General features: G+C 47.0%; 1 long non-coding RNA gene across 1 annotated transcript in view; it reads right to left on the bottom strand.

Moving 5' to 3' along the window:
- Window positions 1–413, bottom strand: part of LOC138273270 (uncharacterized) — a 187,317-nt gene extending 186,904 nt beyond the window's left edge. Inside the window, exon 1 of the long non-coding RNA XR_011200279.1 lies at window positions 326–413. This is a non-coding gene — a long non-coding RNA (uncharacterized lncRNA). The remainder of the gene's footprint in view (window positions 1–325) is intronic.
- Between the last annotated feature and the right edge of the window lie 21,373 nt (window positions 414–21,786).

Genomic DNA, 21,786 nt, shown 5'->3' with positions numbered 1-21,786 from the left:
GTGAAACTACTACCCATATTGTTGCATCAAAGTGAGCATAAATATTTGTTAAACATGTCATGCTTGAACTCGAAAAATAAAATAAAACACTGACCACAAAACCTATTTGTGTTGTGGAAATTGAGAATAGGGATCGTCTCTATCAGTATTGAAATTTTCGAAACAACATCCAAAGTGCTCGTCTCTATTGAGAATAGGGATCGTCTCTATCAGTATTGAAATAACCGAAACAACATCCAAAATGCTCGTCTCTGTTAATATTAAAGGTTAGCAGCTACCAAAACAAAATCCAGAGTGCGCGTGGCACACACCTGATAGTACTTACATATTAGTCAACGGTCCTGCGTGGTGGACCTACCCTTGTGAACGGCGTCCCGAAAACAAAAGTATCGGGCACCGTCAGAGTTCTTAAAAGACGCTGTGAAACCGGAAGAGATTCAGTCTTCGGTTGCGCGCATCTAAAGCCATCGAAATAGACGAGGGGCTACCGCAAAGCCCCTCGTCATAGAAACAATGGAAGGACTATTTTCCTATGTGAGCCCGGAGATGAAAAGGGAACTTTCCCAACATTATAATGGCCACAGAATGAGTCGGAAAAGTCACAAAACAGTCATTCAAGTCACAAAACGATTGTTAAGATGACTGAAAGACCAAAGGACCTAAATCGTCTGACAAAAGAATAATTATTCAGGGTAAATATTGTTAATTTGTATGGTGGACATAAATAACCTGAAATGTGACCTAACCAGTTAGGTAAAGTCTAACCAGGAGATACTAGAATCAATGAGTGCACTAGAATCTATTGTCTAGTGAGGGTAAATATTGCTCAGATTCAAAATCTTAAGGCCAGTCTCACAAAGAGTATATGAGGCAATAGATCAATATTAGAAATAAATCCTCAGTATCATGATGAAAATGCAGTCCAGGGGATGTCATCATTCAATCTCCGTAGGTTGGTCCCCAATTTGAACACCCATCTTTGCTCTATCCTAAATAGTGCCCCAGAATCGTCAGGTGGGATTTTTGGTGCTTCTATTATCAACCACCAAAGATCATCGGGGGAGTGTGGCAACTACCACTGGAGGTAGTGACTCTGATACCTCCTCCGATGGAAGCTCCCTGGCGGTGGCAGACCTTAGTGGGCCCACCCCTTCTGTGTCATCTTCCACCACCCCCATACCATCACTGCCCTCCCATTTGCTCCCCACCGAGTTGCCTGTGCCCGCTCACCCAGAAGGGTGGGTGTCTCCTTCGCCCCAGGCACCTCCTCCCCTGCCGCAGTGAGCCCTGCTGCCCTCACAGAGGAGGCTATTGACCTCCTGAGAACCATCTCTGTAGAGCAGAGAACCATCGTCAATGCCACCCAGGGGCTAGCTTCAGAGGTGCAGCAGACCTATGCCTATCTGGATGGCATTCATGGTGCCGTGTCTGGCCTACAGAGATCTTTTCAGACTCTGGCCTCCTCTTTGATGGCAGCCAGTGTCCCTGGTAATTCCGTCCCCCCTCCAACCACCTCTATCCCTTCCAGCACCCCACTCCCTTCACCCATCCAAAGCACACATTCTGACACACAGGCAAACACCTCAACACACAAGAAGCACACTTCGAAACACAAGCACCACACCTCCCACCACAGGCATACACACAGCCAACATACACATGCACACACACCAACATCCACTTTCCCCAGTGTGTCCACCTCTTCCGCCTCCCTGTCTGTTCCCTCTGCAGGCACACCCACAGGCACTGTACCCTGATTCAATGTTGCTGACCCTATTCTTGCAGTCACCACAATATCAGACATCCATTCATGCACCCCAGACACCACACCTTCACTCACCACAATTACTTTAGTTGACACATGCAGCACACTCACCAGACTTGGAGACACCCAGACAACATACATTTACACTGGCAGCCTGTCTTGTCCCACTGTGTCCACCCCCCCTCCTCCCAACACTCAAACGCACCAAAACACCCACGCATCACACATCCACCACACCTCAGCATACTGTCCAGTCACCTGCACCCATGCCACGCACACCTACACCTCTTACAACCACTCCCTCTACCTCCACTCCAGCGCCTTCCTCCAGGTCCACCCCAATTGCACCTAGGCAACTTTTCCTATCCCATGTAGACCTATTTGAACCCACTGGCCCACCCCATCTCGTCCCTAAAAGTGCCCACCTCCTTGCCCTGTCCACTCCTCTCATGTCACACCCTGCCCCGTCCGCCTTCCCATTCCCGTGCTACCTCCCCTGAGAGTAAGAGACCCCGTGCTGGCCCAGTAACATCTGCCGCACCCCAGGCCTAGTCCGCTCCACCAGCAGCAAGCACAAAACCTAAGCCCCTTCCACCTTCCAAATGTAAATCTAAGCCCACCCCTCCCAGTCGTAAGTCCCCACCCCCACCACCACCTACCCCTGTTCCCTGAGGTGCCTGGATGCCCCATTGTTGGCCCTATGAGGTGGGGTACTTTTTCACTTGTGGGAGTCAAGTTGGAGCAATTGTGGCCCATCGGACTACTTTTACTCTGGACTGGCCATTGGCCTTAGATGCACTTATATTGCTCATTGAGCAGAATAAAAGTTAATGTGTGGCCTGTGTTGTTTATGGCACATTCTGGATCCGTGGTTTATTGTTTCATTGTTTGGGGGTGTTGAGCACCTGTGTGTACTTTGGGCAGGTTGGATTTGCCTTGTGTCAGGTAAGTACCTCTTGCTTTGGGGTGTATGGCTTGTGCTGCTGTGTAGGGTTGTGGGAGCGTTGCAGGGTAGGTGGAGTGGGTGGGTATGTAACTGTGCCCTTTCTTCAATTTTTAAGTAGGTTGCAGTACTTACCATCATCATCTTCATCTGCGGTCTTGGTCATGGAGGTATATGGCAAGGAGCATGGCTGACATGATCTGCAACTCTATCCATGTCTGCTTTGGCGTGTTGTGTGAACCTCCGGTTGAGTGTTTTCTGATATTTGGTTTGTTTCTGCCTGGCTTTGCGTGGGGTGGTTCCCGCCCCGGAACTGACGGCGGTCTAGTGCTTCATTATTTGATGGGCAGGTAGGGCCTTTCCATTGGCCTGTGGGCGGCCTTTGCTGTCATTGTCGGCACTCCTCTGCTGGCGGTGAGTGGTTTTCTGGATGCCTGTGTTTAAGTTGGTTCATTATTTGGCGGTTCGGACCGCACGTCTGTTGGCGGTTGTTACCGCCACCGCCGGGGATGCAGTGTTTACCGCTGTGTTCATAATGAGGGCCTATATGAATGGACCCTGATTTACCCACAGTGTACTTACTAATGAGAAAAAAACAATTGATTAATAGTGCCCATCTGTGGCCTAAATCCATCCTGTAGACCTGAAAGCAATGTTTTTGATGCTGGTCCATGTGAAATGACCCGCTCAATAACCTTAACAAATGAATCGATAAGGGAGAGAGGTCTGTAACAACTAGGGCTGCTCCTGTCCCAATTCTTGAAAGCAATAGTTATAATGAATCTTGCTAGTGCAAGTGTTTTAATAAAAATTATTAATGAGTGTTCAAGTATTCTGAATAATGGATTGGTGTAGAGAATATGATCATGTAGAAAAATAATGCACACATTTGAAAATGTGATTACAATGAGTGGCCGCCAATGTTCACAAAGTGTACTTATTAATAGTCTAATGCTATGAAATGTTTAGAATTTGTTTGACTTGTGTAGTAATATGTCATATTGAAGGTTACGCATTATGTATTCATTTTATTAATTGTAGGCCTTAACCTAGCGAAGGTCTTGGCCTAGTTGCCAGGCCTCATGGCAAGCTGTATTTCTTAACATTTAAATAAATGACTGTCCTAGAGGGTTCAACTGTGATTTTCCATTGTGTTGTTTAAATGTGTCCACTACTGAGAAGTTTTCTCATGAGAAACGACTTCTAGAAGATGCTGTTCTTGCTAACGTAACTTTTTGTATGTGTAAGACTGACTTTCTCAGGAGGAGAACAATAAACACACTGACTGGAGTAGAAGCTGCAACAATATTGTTACCTTATGAGCTGGATGATGAGGACATTGCAGGACAATTAATCAACTACATGTGAACGGAGTAATGGTAGAAGTCATAGATTTGGAGTTTCCATTTTATTGGACAAAGAATGAACATGCGATCCCTTGGCCAATAGGGATGTGGGAAATAGTTTTAGTGAATTCAACTAAACAAGAGTGCACTGGGAAGAACCCAGCATTCTGCATTTTGCATTTTTGCCTTAAGCTTCTGTCATTGCCCATTTTTTTGCTGACCGAAAGGTTTAATATTTTCTTGTGTGTCTTGACAAGAAAAGTGCTTAATTTTATTGCTGAAAGACTTTGGCGGGTGGTGGATATCCATTCACCATATTATGACACACACACACCAGTCAGACAGAATACAGCCACATACACAAATCAGACAGACCAAAGGTCAGTGATAAAGTGGTGGTACCAAAAGCCATACAGTTACGTCAACAGAACAACGCCCACTACATTATGGGGGTTATTACAACTTTGGAGGAGGTGTTAATCCGTCCCAAAAGTGACGGTAAAGTGACGGATATATCACCAGCCGTATTATGAGTCCATTATATCCTATGGAACTCGTAATAAGGCTGGTGGTATATCCGTCACTTTTGGGACGGATTAACACCTCCTCCAAAGTTGTAATAACCCCCTATGACCCACAAATCACCACGGCGGACATTCAACAGCGGTAAACCATTGGCGGTACATACTGCTGCACTCAAAATGGACACCCACATACAAAACAACACTACAGTGGCCAATGCCAAAAACACACACCTGACACCCATAAGCACACTACACCCCAACACACACAGCACTATAAAACACACACCCACATTACCTACAAACAACAAATGCCTCCAGGAGACTGAGAAGAAGAGCACAAAGACAACTAGACACACACACCACTTACACCCAGACACCCCTCACGTACTCCACATCACACACCCCACCACATTACCCAACACACCCTCACTAACACACATCACACAACACACATGGCACCACAATGGCATCCCGCTTCACTGAGGAGGAGTTAAGGGTCATGGCGGAGGAAATTGTCAGGGTAGAGCCACAGCTGTTTGAAGCACAGGTACAGCAGATATCCATTGCAAGGAAGATCAAGCTTTGGCGGAGAATCGTGGACAGGGTCAGTGCTGTGGGACAGCACCCAAGAGCAAGGGATGACATCAGGAAGAGGGGGAACACCTACGAGGGAAGGTATGTTCCATTGCAGCAAGACACCAGCTCACCATACAGAGGACTGACGGTGGACCCCCACCTCCTCCCGTACATCTCACAGCATGCAAGGAGCAGGTACCTGCTATACTGCATCCTGAGGGACTCGCTGGAGTTATCGGAGGACTGGACACTGGTAAGTCAATATTTACTACCTATCACCCCCCCCAACACCTGCATGCCATCTCACACCCTCACCCCCATCAGTCCACTCCATCCCACACACTGCACCATCACTTCTGACTAACCCCAATGCCTGGCCCTGCATGCCATACCAATGCATGGACACCCCTCCCAGCCCTGCATGGACACCCATCACTAAAGCATGCACAGGATAGGGAAGCTAAAATTCCCACAATACATCACCATACACAAGCAAAAGCTGTCAGTGTAACACCAAACATAGAGGGGAAGCTAGGGAAGCACAAATGTCAGACACATGAAGCATAATACATCATTTACATCCCCACAGGTACCCCAGCCAATGTCAATGGAGAGGAGGTGCCACAACAATCCATTTCCCTAACAGAAGACGGCACCAGTAATGACAGTAACTCTGGACTGCAGGATCTGGAGGACCTACCTGGCCCATCAGGGACCACTGGACAGTCGGTCACCCAAGCCCACTCACAGACCACCACAGAGCCTCCCCAATCAGGTTCCAACACCACAGCACCCACCCAGCATAACCACACCTCTGTCCCCAGGACATGTCAATCAGCAGTGTGCCCACCTGTAGAGGGACCTCAGTCCGCACACTGCACACAATCAGGGACCTGGGGCCAGTGGCTGTAGGCACACCATTCAGGGGACAGAGGCACAGGCCCACAGGGACACTGGGAGGACTGCTGTGCGCCAGGGGGAGGACAGGACCAGGGATCTGAATCTCCAGGAGGCACTCTCTAAGATCCTGGGAGCCTACCAACATTCCCAGGACACGATAGGCCATATCCTTGACATTGTGCAGGAGAACAGGCAGCTGTAGGAGGGAGTATCAGAGGATCAGGGAGGACTTGCAGGCCATTAACACCACCCTGATCGCCATAGCAGGGGTGCTGGCAGACATGGCCAACATCATGAGGGAGGCCACATCACACCAGCAGGCCCCAACCAGTAGCCAGTCCATCGACCAGCCCACCACTTCCGGTGCCGCTAGTGGGCAGGAGGCCCCGCCATAGAACCCACAGGCCACCAGCACCCCTCCCCCTGCAGAAGGTGAACCACCTTGCAAAAGTTCCCTGTGAACCAGACAGAAGCCAGAGACACTTGCCAAGACCACTGCCAGAAAATGAGACTCTTCTGATTGACCCCCTTTTGTCCCACACTGTCACCTTGTCCACTTTGAACTGCTATAGCTCCCCTTCCTAGGTCCCCCTGGGACACTGCACCTGTGCTACAAGCAGACTGGAACAATACCCTGGACTTTCCTCCATCATCAGCCCATTCCATAGCACTTTATCCTCAATTCATTAGCACTGCAATAAACATCCTTGGACAAACTGAGACTACTAGTATTTCATGTTTTGAAAACTTGTCTTGATTGAAACAGCTACATCTATTGCAAATGACCCGTCCATAGTGAAAGCATAGAATGAATGACCTGTTTCTGGCTGGTGTGATCACATCAAGACATTGTTGTCATGTCACCAACATCTTTACAATCACAATCAATAGGTAACAGTAAGTAGAGGAAACAAATGGGTAATGCCAGCATGCCAATGCCACACATAATACAACAGTAGGCATGTAAATGAGAAGATGCACTGTCTCACCTTTGTGTCATTGGAAGCACTGACGGATCACTAATGTTCTGTTGTCCACATCCTCATCCTCTGCCTCCTCATCCTCACTGTCCTCAGGTCCACACCTGCCACAGAGGCACCTCGAGTCTCCTCCTCCTGCAGAAAAGGTACATGGAGTCTGAGGACTAGGTTGTGCAACATGCAGCATGCCACTACTATCTGACTGGCCTTGTTGGGTGAGTAGCACAGGGATCCACCTGTCAGATGGAGGCACCTGAACCTGACCTTCAGGAGGCCGAAGGTTTTCTCAATAATCCTTCTGGTTCACCCATGTGCATCACCATAACATTCTTCAGCCCTTGTCCTGGCATTCCTCACAGGGGTCAGCAGCCACGATAGGTTTGGGTAACCAGAGTCACCTGCAAATATTGAGGAACAACATTTAGCCACACACTATCCTATTTGGCCAACAGCGTAGGCATACACCAACATACACTGGGTGTGGAACAAGGCTCACCTATTAGCCACACCCTGTGCCTCTGTAGTTGGGACATCACATTTGAGATGCTGCTATTCCTCAGGACAAAGGCATCATGCACCGATCCAGGATACTTAGCATTGACGTGGGAGATGTACTGGTCCACCAGGCACACCATCTGCACATTCATGGAGTGGAAACTCTTACGATTCCTGTACAACTGTTCATTCTGGCAGGGGAACAAACACAATAGGTGTACTGTCAATCACCCCAATTATATTGGGGATATGTCCAATTGCATAAAACCCATCCTTCACAGTGGCCAAATCTTCAACCTGGGGGAAAGCTATGTAGCTGCACATGTGTTTTATCAGGACAGACAAGACTCTTGACAGCACTATTGAGAACATTGGCTGTGACATTCCTGCTGCCAAGCCCACTGTCACTTGGAAGGAACCTGTTGCCAGGAAATGGAGCAATGATAGAACTTGCACAAGAGGGGGGATCCCAGCTGATATGAGGTCAGGCTCCAACTGGGCACACAGCTCGGTAATTGTGGCCCTGTCCAGTCTATAAGTGAGTATGATGTGCCTGTCCTCCAGTGTAGCTAAGTCTACCAGTACATGGGGGTATGTCTCCATCTTCTATTCATCCGCAGCAGTAGGTATCTAAGGGACACAAGAGTGAGTAGGCTGTCACATTTTGAACAACTATACCACAACAGTAGTCCACATCGTGAAAGCATGTTTTGGGACAGAGGAATTGAAAAGTATGTGTTTTTTATCCACTGCCGCAGCAAGTATCGATAGGCCTGTTCCCTCCCTGAAATGGTGACCGCCTGTCCTGTGTGGAGGGCCAGGTGGAAGTGAGGTGAATCCACCGACGTTGTGTGCTGTGGTTGTAGGCAGTTGCGAACTGATGTGCAATTCTTCATTGGATAATATTGGGCCCTATGGGGAACAGTGGCCAATGGGGCTGTGTATACTGTCGCGGATGTTATTGCCAGTTTATATCTCTTTCCTCACTCGTTTTTTGACCTTCCACAGGAGAAGACCTAGATTGCATGTGCTGCTGTAACCTGTGCCTGGAACCTGCCATGGCCTGTGTGACTGAAGAAAGGGTCCCAGCCTTCACTTCTGAGGAGGTGGAGCGAACGGTGAAAGGGGTCCTACCCCAGTACTGACTGCTGTATGGGCCTCCGGACCAACAGGTGAGTACACTGTGGGCATGATGCATGTGACATGAATGCATGGAGATGTGTGTGAAGGCATTGTGAAAGGGTTGGGTGGGAGGTGGGGGGATTTTCTCTTGGCGGTGTACATGTTGTGAGCGACCCTGTGTGTTTTGCAATGTTGATGGGATGGGGTATGGTGGGCCATGTGTGTGACAGGCTGGACTGTTTGTTTCTCCTGTATGTATTACCTCTGCAGGTCAGTGCCCATCAAAAGAAGGGATTATGATGTGCCATCTCCAAGAACGTGTGGACCCTGGGGGTCTATGGCAGGCAGAGCACCCATTGTCAGAAACGGTGGGAGGACCTGAGATGCTGGGCATGGAAGACCAACAAGGCCCAGCTGGGGATGGACTCCCAATGAGGATGGGGTGCCCGCTGGACCCTGAACCCCCTAATGGCCCGCAAACTGGCGGTGGCCTACCCAGAGCTGGAGAGGCACTTCATTACAACTTATGGGTGGTGGGGTGGTATCCGGGTGATGGTTGTATGTTAGTGGGTGCCCCTAAGGCCAGGCTAGAAATAGCAGCGTAGGTCCTCTGAATGGTAAGGGCTGCATGGCAAATAAAGGTAACCTAGCTTGTTAGTATTCACCTCTAGACAGGGCTGCATGTGTCTCAGGTGTGCGGCAGTTGGCGGTGTGTGCTCCTCCTCATGTCTTGGTGGCTAGCCATATCACTGGTAGTGCAATACATAGTGTGTAGGCCTATCCCCTGTGTGTGAGGGTGCTGCATACGTCAATGGTGTGTTGGTGCAGTCATTGACCCAGTGTATCCTTTGTCTCTCTCCCCCCATTTCTTGTTTTGTCATCCTGTTCTTGTGTACATTAGCATCATCTGGCAGAAGAGCAGAGGCACCGGCGACAGAGGGAGCTGCATTCCACAGGACCCTGGAGGCAGAGTCCACAGACGCCGAGGGAACCAGTGGCACGGAAGGTGAGGGGAGCACCATGGCGGAGACTGGAAGGGACCACACAGACTCTGATACCTCCTCCGATGGGAGCTCGCTGGTGGTGGTGGACACCTCTGTGACCAGCCCAGCTGGAGCTACGACTGTCAACCCCGTACTAGCACCGCCCTCCCAGTAGCCCCTCAGCAAGATGCCCGTGCCCGCTCACCCAGGATGGTGGGCATCTTCTTCGCCCCAGGCACCTCAGGCCCTGCCCCTGTGGGCCCTGCTGCCCTGAGTGAGGAGGCTATTGACCTCCTGAGATCCATCTCTGTAGGGCAGTCATCCAATGTGAATGCCATCCAGGGGCTGGTATGCCAGATGCAACAATGCAATGCATTCCTGGAGGGCATTCATGGTGTTTTGGCAGCCCAACAGAGATCGATTCAGGCTCTGGCCTCCTCTCTGATGGCAGTCATTGTCCCTGTTTCAACTGTCGCCCCTCTAACTCCCACTTCCGAGTCCCATTCTCCTCAACCCCAACCCACAAAGCACACAAACAGACGTGCATGCACACAAGGCAACACCCAAGAGTGGCACAGGCAAACACACTTCATGACACAGGCACTCACACCAACAACACATCGTTGCAGACACGACAACATCTACAGCCTCCAATGTCTCCCCCTCCTCCTCTTCCTCTACTCCCCTCCCAGTTACATCCACACTCACACCTGCATGCACTACATCAACATCCACTACCAGCATCACCACACCAAGCAGAACACACACCTCACTGGGAGACACAAGCACAACATTCATGCACTCATCCCCTGTGTCCTCTCCCAGTGTGTCTGTCCCCCCTTGACACAAACACAAGCACTCAGACACCAACAGCCATCCAGCTCACATCAGCATACAGCCAATGTACCTTCACCTAAATCCAGCAAACACACACCTCAAACAACCACTCCCTCATCCTCCACTCCAATTACTCCTCCCACCCCAACATCCCGAAAAGGCTTTTCCTTGCCTAACTTGACCTCTTCCTTCCCCCCCCCGTCCTGCATGTACGGGCAGGGTACCAAGGACACAGCCCAGCACCTCAGCCAAACAGTCCACAGGGACTGTGGTAGCACCACCTACTTGTGGTAGTAAAGACACCAGACCTATGACCCTGAAGGGGAAGGAGCCATCCCCACCATGGATGAAAGGGAAGAGTCCTGCACCAGCAGTGAGGAAGGAGAATGAGCCTGCACTAGCTGTGAGGAAGGGAAAGGAGCCAGCACCATCTTTGAGGGAGGGGAAGGAGCGTGCAACACCAGGCAGAGAGGGGAAGAGCCCATCCTCCCCTTCAAGGAAGGGAAACAGATCCCCAAACCATGAACAGGAGGAGAAGAGGCACTGTACATCAGCGGAAGCTGTCAGGTTAACACCGCCACCACCACCAGCTGTCATGGTGCCCCCACCACCAACTGTGGATGTGCAGCCATCAGTGAGTACAGGAGCTGCCCAGGAGCCTCCCCCAAACAACACCACCATGCAGCCATCAGTGAGTGCAGGGGCTGCCCATGAGGCTCCCCCAACCACCAACACCATGCACCATCACAGCCAGCGGATGCCATGTAGTCCACCCTCCAGGGGCTACTGTGCTGGCTGCCCCCTCCAGAATCAGTGGGAAAGACACCCACTCAAGAGACTGTGGCCTTGCATTCCCCAGGACAAAGCACTGGGCATGTTGCCCCCTCCATAACCAGTGGGGAAGAAACCCACTCCAGAGACTGTGGCCTTGCACTCCCAGGGACAAAGCACTGGGGATGTTGCCCCCTCCAGAACCAGTGGGGAAGACACCCACTCCAGAGACTGTGGCCTTGCACTCCCCAGGACAAAGCACTGGGGATGTTGCCCCCTCCAGCACTAGTGGGGAAGACACCCACTCCAGAGACTGTGGCCTTGCACTCCCAAGGACAAAGCACTGGACATGTTGCCCCCCCGAGAACCAGTGGGCTTGTTTCCACACCCGGCTGAGGTGCCCCCCTCCCCCTGAGGTGCCTGCCTATTTGCAAAATGATGCCCCTGCATTGTTCTATCCGGATGTGCTCATGATTCGTGTTGGGCCTTAGACTGTGCCATGTGGCCATGTGGGCACTTTGAACTTTGGACTGGGCAGTGTCCCTTTTTGTATATGTGTACATATCTGTTTCATTACCAAATCAAATTATTAATTTTTTTGTTGATCTGATTACAATCACTTTAGTCAATTCCTGTTGTCCTTGCATTATTCTGCTGTTTATTCAGGGACAAATTGTTTTTCTCGTGCAGCTGGTTGTGTGTATGGTTTTTGTGTGTGGAGTGTGTGTCATGCGTGTGTGTGTGTCACTCTCATTTTCCTCCCTTCCTCCCTTGTGTGCTAGGTGCCTGTACACACCGTTGTCGTCTTCGTCGCCTTTGGTGTTCCAGGTGGAGCATAACGTAGAAGATCATCGGGAAGACTTGCAGTTCAGGTTCCATGGCGGCGTGGTTCTTCCCTGTGTCTCCAATGGTGAGTCCTTTCACTTTTGAGCTCTGTTTCCACCAGGCTTCTGTTGGCGTTGGTACCACCCCAGAAAAGGTGGTGGTTTCCTGGGTCTTAATATGGCGGGTAGAACTTTGTCTTCCACCTGGATGTTGGCGGCTACCGCCGTGGTGGCTGTTGTTTCCTCCCTAGAGGTTGGTGTGGTACATTGGCTGTCTATTGGGGGTATCACCGCCATGGTCATAATTTTGCAGTGATTACCGCCATCTCATTGGCGGTATTACCACTACTTTATCACCCACCGCCAGGGCAATAATGAGGGCCTTTGTGTTCTCTGAACTTTGTTGCTGAACCCTGATGCCACGCTGATTGACTGATGTCCTGAGAACGAAGACTGACTCTGCTTGCTGATCCATATTGAGGATAGGTATTATGAATTAGAATGTTGATTATCATGCATATTTGCTTTTTTCTTTATAGGTACCAACCGCACTGTTTCGAGAAAGCCACAGTTAGATATTTTTCTAAATTTGTGTTACTAAATTGTTTTGCATGAAGCCCAACATGCTGATGCTAATCTGGTGTTAGTTAGGGCTCCTTACTAATGAAATTCTGGTAATAGGGAATAATGCTTGATGAATTACTCTGCTGAACTTAATGTATGTGATTACATTGACGCAGTTGACCTTGTTATTAATTTGCACCATGACCTTAGACTGTGTCTTAGTTTCAGCTTTGATTAGATTGCATTTCTTCTGCTGCTTTGGACAGCCAGTATTGTTTCTGTATGTGTTTCATTTGATTTTGAGATTAATCTACATGACTTTAGCATTGTTAATATAGGGAAATAAATATTTTTACTCTGCATGCATTGGATTTATGGTGGGATCATTTTAATTGCGAGTCAAAAGGTTCTTCTACCTATTTGCGTCCCCTTGTAAGTTTACTTATTAAGGTTAGACGCGCTAACAGTTATGGTAGCAGATGTAATGGTTAGTCTCCTTAAGAGCCTATCACAAGATGTTTAGAGAGAGTAACAGAGGTGGAGGGTTGTCTCCTTAGGAGCCCATCGTAGACGTCCAGAGATAGTAACAGAGTTACCACCGTCTCTGGTAGATTGATGATTTGGGGTCAGATGTATCAAGCGATTTTGCATTCGCAAACGGTGCGAATTGCAAAATTCTACCGTTTGCGAATGCAAAAATGCCTTTCAGAATGTATGAAAGGCATTCGCAGTGCAATTTTACGGAATCGCTAAAATAGAGATTCCTTAAAATTGCGACCCCATTTAGAGAATCGCAAATTGCGATTCTCTAAATAGGAAATCGCAAATAAGGAATCCTTATTTGTGATTTCTTAAGCACATGTATCAAGCATTTCCTAAATACGAATTGGGCATTTAGGAAATGCAATTACCACCAACAAAAGTTTGGTGGTAACCATGTGCAAATTTTAAAAATGCATTTTAAATGCATTTTTAAAATTGACATGTAGCGCACACATGTCCCTGAGCCATGTGTGTGTTTCACATGTCCGTAAAAATATTTTTGTGGTGCAGCACAGGGGGCCTTAGGCCCCCAGCACCCTGGGATTTGCATTTCCTAAATTGCTAATTCCTAACTGGAATTCACAATTTAGGAAATGCAAAACCATTTGCAGCAGGCCCATAGGTGCAAATGGAGTTGGATTCTCTATTTGCGATTTGGTAATAGTATTTGCAAATTTTAAGCAATCGCTATTACCGAATCGCAAAAATCATACATACCATTTTGCATTTCTTAAATAGCGATTTCTTAAAATTCGCTATTTAAGAAATGCAATTTGGTTTTTTGATACATCTGGCCCTTGGTCCTTTGAGAGTTCATTATTACTGAGATTTGGATCTTATTTTTCAATGATGATAATTGGAGAGAAAATGTTTCCTTAAGTCTAGAAATGACTTTCCCAGACTCTCGGATCTTGTTATGGTTGTTAGAGAATGTTCTCGGCATTCTAGTGACAGTGTGAATGAAGTAGGTTGCACTTGCACAGCTTATGCAAATCGCAGGTGAATGGTGAGGTTTGTGAGGGTTTAGGGAGTTTGCATACTCCAAATGAAGATGTAGAAGGAGCATGCGTACTCCGCAGTGTGAGAGTAGGGTGCTCGAACTTCACATGTGTGTGCGCTTTGTGTTAAAAAAAAATGTCCACGCAGCTGTTGATGTACGGACACTGCGTGGTCTAAGTCTCCGGAGTATATTGAAGAGTGTACGAAACGCTTGGTTGTATGTTGCAATCTGTCATGTTTAGTAGGTTGATCGGGGATGGTCGACAAGTCAGAGTGTGAGTCAAAGTGAGTGAAAGACAATTTAAACTGAGATTTGGTGAATCCTATGTGCACCAGAACTGACCCACTGGCTAGCTGAGTGTAAAATTTGCCAGTCAAATTTTGCTTGCAAATCTGCGATACTTAGAAAGAAGGAGTAGCTGAAAATGCGGGAAGAGCCATCAGTGAAACATCCATAAAGTTTCTGAAGCAATTGTGTTACCTTTCATGTAGTAAACCAGCAGATTTGTTTTTTGTTTTTTGATTAGAGCTCGCAATTTTTGCATTAGTTTTGTGTGAGTCGAAGTTTGGGAATACAAGCCGCAAGGCTTTGTCAGCCACAGTACGAGTGAGTGTGATGTCATTGGAGCAGCGTTGGGATAGGTTGGTTAGTGAGAAGGGTGGTGCACTGATTGGCAGCGGTCCGTGGGAGGCAATTGGTTGAGCAAGTAGGTGAAGGGAATTCTGAGATTAATAGTCACTTCCTGATTTGATTTTTTATAACAAAAAGGTCAAAAAAATGACATTTTACAAAGCTTTAAAGTGTGCCTTAAGGGGAGATATGAATATCACAACGAGTATAGGCGAGGCTACACTGCCAGAAGGTACACCAGCTTACATTGTAATGGAAGAGAGGGGTGTTGCGCCATGTCTTTGGCTAAAGCAATGGTGCAAAGTGACAGAGAATAATGGGAACGTCCGAAAGGAGGGAGGCTAGAAAGTCTTCAATGGTGGAGGAGGAATCAGATGATGATGAGTTTATTTTACAGTTATTGAGAAATCGTCCACCACCATATGTAGCAAATGGGAGTGGTCCGAGCTCCAGTGCTGATCCGACAACTCTGACACAGGTTAACAGGACAATTAATCTGATGCAGGTTAATGCTAGCCTGACACAAAACGCGATGCAGAGTGGTCTTAAAGTGCCTACAACTCTTGGAGTGCAAAATCAGATGCAACAGCCACAGGTTCAGAGAATTTACCCTGATGTACCCATAATGGAAACAACTTCAAACTTAATGGTGCCTATGGAACAGGTTTACCCGAGACCAATGTTGGTTCAGACTGAACTAACTCCACTTTTACTGTCCCAAATGCAGCCACAGGTAATGCCAAGATTCACTCCAGTAACAGGGACACAGTCAGATATATCTCCAATGATGAATCAGAACATGGGAGTTACTCTCCCACAGAGCGTAAGTGCCAGACCAACCCCAGATGCTATATCGCTACCTATAACTGCTGGGACAGCCGTGCCCTTATTTGCACAGAAGACACCTATTGTAGGTGAGCACGGTGCCATGTCCCAGAATATAATGAGGAGAGGACATGATGAAAATGCTTGGGTAGTCTCTCTTGAGGGACAAACTTTTGGTTGATCAAGGTCATTATTCGACCTTAGTCTATTAGTAGCACTTCCAGATACTGTGGCAGGGTCAAACGTTAGCCAGAGTTTGAAATTATTGACACCGCAGACCCCGAATGCAGTTGCACAGCAGGTGCCACCAATCCAAGCCAGTAACATTTTGTTACAAGGTTTGACAGCCCAGCAGTTCACTGATTTTCTTAGACAAGCTGAATACCACGCAGAGTGCTCCTAAGGGAGAGGAGTGTTTGAATTATGCTAGGCTCAGCATAGAAGAGGGTGAACTCATTGAGGGAACTATGGGTGTGAATAGGTCAGAATCCTACACAGAGGCAGAGTTGAGATTTTTGTGCCCAAAGTTTACAAGGGAAGTGAGCAATGTGCATCAGAGACTAGCAGACTTGGCAGAGAAGTATGGCACAGAAATAGAGAAAACAAAGCATTTGAAAGGAGTTACAGATTAGATTTTGAGGATAAAGATTTTGAACACATGAGATCTGCCGGATTGAGGCACACTTTAAGGAATTGCTTCAAAGTGCCCAGACCTGGGAGCATTAAACAAATGGGAAGGCAGATGGGTGAAGAAAAGAGACAAGAGGAAAAGGAATTCTGTGGAGCTGAATGCAAATGTGCAGCAGGATAAAGATCCAGTGAGAGAGATTTCCGGAGGGAATTTTGTTCAAGTCCCTTGGAGCAGAAGTGATGTTCGGTCATTTACAAATCATTATCCAAGATTGAGAGCCAGTAGAGTGGTATCAGCAGACAGATAAGTTTGTGAAACTCGTGAAGTGCCTGTGGGAGGACTTGAACACGTTGTTAGAGAAAGTGGCTCCAGCTGATCTGTGGCTTGAATGTAAGAGGAGTGTAGATTGGCCAACAAGTGAACCAGAGAGAGACAAGAAGACAGGTGCACCATCTCCCTAAGTATTTTTGTTTAACACACAAGCTTTATTCGATCAATGGATCATCAAAGCGAATATACAATAAATAATAAAATCAAGAAGGTATAAAATGCAGTTCAGTAAAAACCATGTGAACAGTACACAATAAAACAACAGGACCCCGCTACAACATTTAAAAAGAAACTTGTCCACTCATAATTGAAACACATTGCTGATAACAGAGTTGCGTATGCGCCATGCTGCTAGCAAATACTTGCTAACAGCATGTATTAAAACCATAGAATGATGACTTTTTAAAATCCTCAGGGCAGACGCACAATCTCTTGAAACATTACTATAAGGTGATTGAGTTTTTGAAAATGAGAATTTCTCCCAAAAATGTTAATTGGCAGAGGAGTGACAGGATAGCTCAGAAGGCAAAGGAGTCGATACATGCATATTATGAGAGATTGTTGCAGGCGTTCAAGCTTTATGGTGGTACAGAGACAATTGAGACGACAGACATGATTCACTTTGTGTTCAGATTTGTGGAAGGGTTAAGACCTGAAATTTGAGTCATTTGATTTACTGGCAAGCCAAGCCGATTGATGAGGTTGTTGCAGTATGCAAAATACTGTAGTGATGACATTGAAATGAAGCAGAAAAAGTTGAAAGAGAAGGCAATGGTGATGCAGATTAAAGCTGCTCAAACGGGCATGCATGGAGTTTTTCACAACAGTTAACGCAGCCGCACCAGGGAAACATGATGTTTCAGCCCCAGATGAGTGGTAGAGGTTGTGGAGATAATGTGAATACTTGGGTACTGTAGGGGTCCAGAATGATGTATAGGGAATGAGCCGTTGGACTTTGGAAACTGGAGTGTCCAATGATGGTGCAGGAAGGTGTCATTCAGCAAAGTAATGACATCAATTCATTACAGAACATGAGAGGGCTGCGAGGGCTGGGAGAGAGAGGTCCAGTTACAAATTTTCAAAATGATGTGAATCAAGTGCGAATTTTCAACCATGCACAGGTGCAAATGCCACGTGTACAGATGACACAGTTGCAACCAATGCAAAAGCAAGTTTCCATGCCCAAGGTACCTAGACAGCAAATTCAAATACCTCAAGCCCCAATGGAGCAGCAACAGATAATGCTTTCTCAACAGGTCACAGGTCAGAGGCTTAACCAAAGTAATAACAGATAGCACCAATTCCCATTACACAGTAAGAATGGAATAAATGATGACTGGATGACCAACAGTTCAGATGAGGGGCCATGTGTGCTTGCAACTTCATTAGAAGTAGATCAAAGAGGTCCCTATGTGAAGGAAAAGGTTATGGGTCACAGAGTTTCATTCTTGGGTGACACAGGAGCTACACGCTCTACTGTGAGAAGTGCAGAAGTTCCAAACTCGCCCCTTTCAGGCACAACAGTTCAGATTGTAGGAGTAGCAAAACAGTATTTGACCAACACAATCACAGAACCAGTTCAAGTTAAAATTGGCAACTTTCAGGGTTTGAACAAATTTGTAGTCTGCGATTGAAGTCTGGTATCCCTACTAGGAAGAGACTTGCTGTGTAAAGCTAAATGTTCAATTACATATTCAAATGATGGAATTGAGATTCAGATGAATAGTGATGATGAAGATGACTAAGCCCCAGAGTTAGAAGGTGAAACTACAAATGAGGAATACCCTCTGATTGAATTTTTCCCGATGTTCACTGTGAAGGAGCTTCATCCTGATTTGCAGGCAACAGTTAAGGAGAAAGTGTGGGATTTGACAGGAATAGAAGTAGGTCTAATGAAGGGAGTTGAGCCAGTTAAAGTTACTGAAAAGCCGAATGAAGTTTTTCCTCAGCTTCCTTAGTACCACATGCCGCAAAATGTCCTTATGAAGGTTGCTCAGATAATTGCAGACTTTGCAAAGCAAGGGGTTTTGAAGGAAGTATTTAGCAGTCCATGTAATTCACCAATAATGGGTTTTCAAAAGCCCTGTGGGAAAGTTTAAATTGTTCAGGACTTGAGAAAAATAAATGAGATTGAGGTCAAATGTTGTCCTGTGGTGCCAAACCCAGCTGTGATTATGTTTTGGATTCCATGTGATGCTGAGTAGTTCACTGTCATTGATTTCTCACAAACCTTCTTTTCTGTACCTCTTCATGAGGATAGCCAATTTCTCTTTTGTTTCAAATTTCTGATTCAAGTTTATTGTTGGTGCAGAATTCCTCAAGGGTTTTCAGAGCCACTTTCCATATTCAATCAGATCTTGAAAAAGAATTTGGAGTGGTTGGAATTGCCTTTCCAATCGACCTTGGTGCAGTACATTGATGACTTGCGGATTGCGTCCAAAACAAGGGACGAGTGCAAGCATGATACGATTGCTTTACTGAACTATTTGGGAAAGAATGGCCACAAAGTTTCTCCGCTTAAATTACAATACACTGTCAGAAAGTCGTGAAATATTTGGGTCACCAGATTGAGAAAGGATCACGAAAGATATCCAGAGAAAGGATTACAGCCATATTGCAGATAAATCCCCCGACCACGCACAGAGATCTCAGGATGTTTCTAGGGATGTTAGGTTACTGTCACCAATGGATTCCACATTTTTCAGTCATTTCGAGACCATTGCAGAAGCTGACTCATAAGGAAGTCACTGATCCCATTGTGTTAGACCAGCCTGGAATGAAAGAGTTCACTGAATTGAAAGAGATTATGTGCAAGGCTCCAGCTTTGGAAATGCCTGACTACACAAAACCTTTCACATTGTTTTGTCATGAGTGTGATACATGTTCTCTGTCTGTCTTGACACAGGTCCATGGAGGTGTAAACCTCCCAGTAGCACATTTTTCAGCTACTTTGGACCCAGTTACCCCAGCCTTACCGGGTTGTTTGAGTGCAGTTGCAGCGGTTGGGCAAAGCCTTACGCAGTGTGAAGGCATTGTGATGGGACATCCCCTGACTATATTGGTCCCTCACTCTATTGAGATTTTACTTACAAGGATGAAAACCCAATATTTGACTGATGTGAGGTTGACCAGATATAAAATGAGTATTCTAGGGGGAGACTACTGCTTGTTTGGGACTCCTTGTCCCAGAAAACCACTCCAGCAAGAGAGCAGAGCCTGGAACGCCAGAGCTACATAGCGCATCCGGCAGCCCCGCAACGTGGGAGATTACTGCTTGTTTGGGGACTCCCTGTCCCAGGACACAACACCAACAAGATGGCGGAGCCAGGAACGTCAGAGGTACATAGCGCATCAGACAACCCTGCAATGTAGGGTGCCCACAGGCTGCGCCCGAGCAAAGCCCGGGCCAAGGGCAGGCCCATCCGCTCCCGTCAGAGACCGAAGGAGATGGTGCGGGGCCACCCCCCTTCTGACACAAGGTAAAAATGGGATACTAACCCTTAGAGTATAACAACCTATTAAAATATCCTCGATGTGTTATACTTAATTGGGTATGATCAAGCGTAAGGCTAAAGGGAGCCCTGCAACGTGTGCAGCTTTTCCTAAAGTTCCCAAAATCCACACTACCTCCCGTAATGTCCCAAACTGTGTTACCAATCAGATTGATACACTGATTGAAGAAGTCGACTCTATGCTGAAGGGGAAAGACCAGTACACCCATGAGAGGAGGAAAAGTGGTCCACTTTCTTCCTTTTTTAAACCCAAGTCAAAGAACAAGAGAGAACTGGGCACTAATGTAACAACGGCAATTGTGGAGTCAATCCCAGGGGCTTGTGATAACTTTGTTACTGAAAGTGGGACCACAAATCTCTTGCCTGGAAGCGTGGGGGGTGTGCCCCCGTGTAGTTCAACCTTCTATGAGATCCCTTGCACAAACCGCTTTTTACCTTTGGGGACTCCTGATGACCTACTGGGCATTGACAAGTTGGATCAAGGTGTGCAAACATCTTGTCATTTGCCCGCTCAAGTCCCCTTTCAGGAAGATATGGGCAATGCCATTTTAAACTTAAGAGAAGAAATTAATGAACTCAGACAAATGATGAAGGAGGTGCTTAATCTCTTACGACAGCAGAGAAGGGCCACAAGAAACCAAATTACCCAAAGTGATTGCCAAGCCCCTACACTGTCTACCCATGAAACTCAGAAGACCAGAATGATTGATCTCCCTCCAAGCTGGGCTGCTGTAATAAGAACTTCCCCTGCCATTGTACCCGATTCTGGGTTGAGTGTGCAGAAAGGAGCCAATATAGTGACTAGTTCTCAAGTGGGTAGTTCTCACATACAGCCTCTTGTATCGCCACCTACTAAGATATACCACAAGGCCCACCAAATTTTCATCTGTAATGTCCCGCCAGTAACGTCTACAACACATGAAAGCAGTTTGTCTCTAAAGAACAAAGTCATCCATTGGATCAGACATGTTAGGCAGTGTGGCTCCATAATATATTCTGACATTATTTCTGTCACACGTCACAAAGAAATCGTAGGGTGCTGGGACTCAACAGAAATAATACTTACTTGTCCTAAACTAGTGGAAGGGCTACTATCTCTGGAGGTACAAAACACGCTAAGGAATGGTACAAATATTGTGTTTAGCCCCTCCCGCCCGGTGTGTTGCCCATGTGCTTTGGTGGTTTCCCCCACTTCTGACACTGCCCTGGACCCAATGGGACACCTATCTGCTACCGAATTTGAGAGGGAGCAATCCACAACCTTTGGAAAAGGCCCTAATTTGTCCGGCACACTGAGAAGCTATAGACGACTGCAAGGTGGTCTTAACGGATCAGGGCTTGTGAGTACTTCCACGTCTCCGATGGCTCATGTGAAGGCGTGTGGCATTGAGAATAACAGCATCCCTGTGATCCGTGTTCCAATAGCAATACCATAATCTTTCAGATATACACTGACTATCGCCATCTTCTGCCCCGTCTACTCATTCACCACCAGCGACAGGTTTCAAATTATCATCGGACCTGACAATATCCAGAAGTACAGATCAGGCAGAGCCCGTAAATGTGGCAGTTACCAATGAGGAGTCAATTAGCACATTTTTTTCAGATGGTACAATGGGCAACCATGTGAGGCCTGGCTCCTTTGTCTCACAACTATTTTCATGGAATGTAGCTGGCATCTGTAG

This window comes from Pleurodeles waltl, chromosome 2_2 (genome assembly GCF_031143425.1).
Source record: "Pleurodeles waltl isolate 20211129_DDA chromosome 2_2, aPleWal1.hap1.20221129, whole genome shotgun sequence".
In the NCBI taxonomy this organism is placed as follows: domain Eukaryota; kingdom Metazoa; phylum Chordata; class Amphibia; order Caudata; family Salamandridae; genus Pleurodeles; species Pleurodeles waltl.
This window is presented reverse-complemented; position numbering and strand designations above follow the sequence as displayed.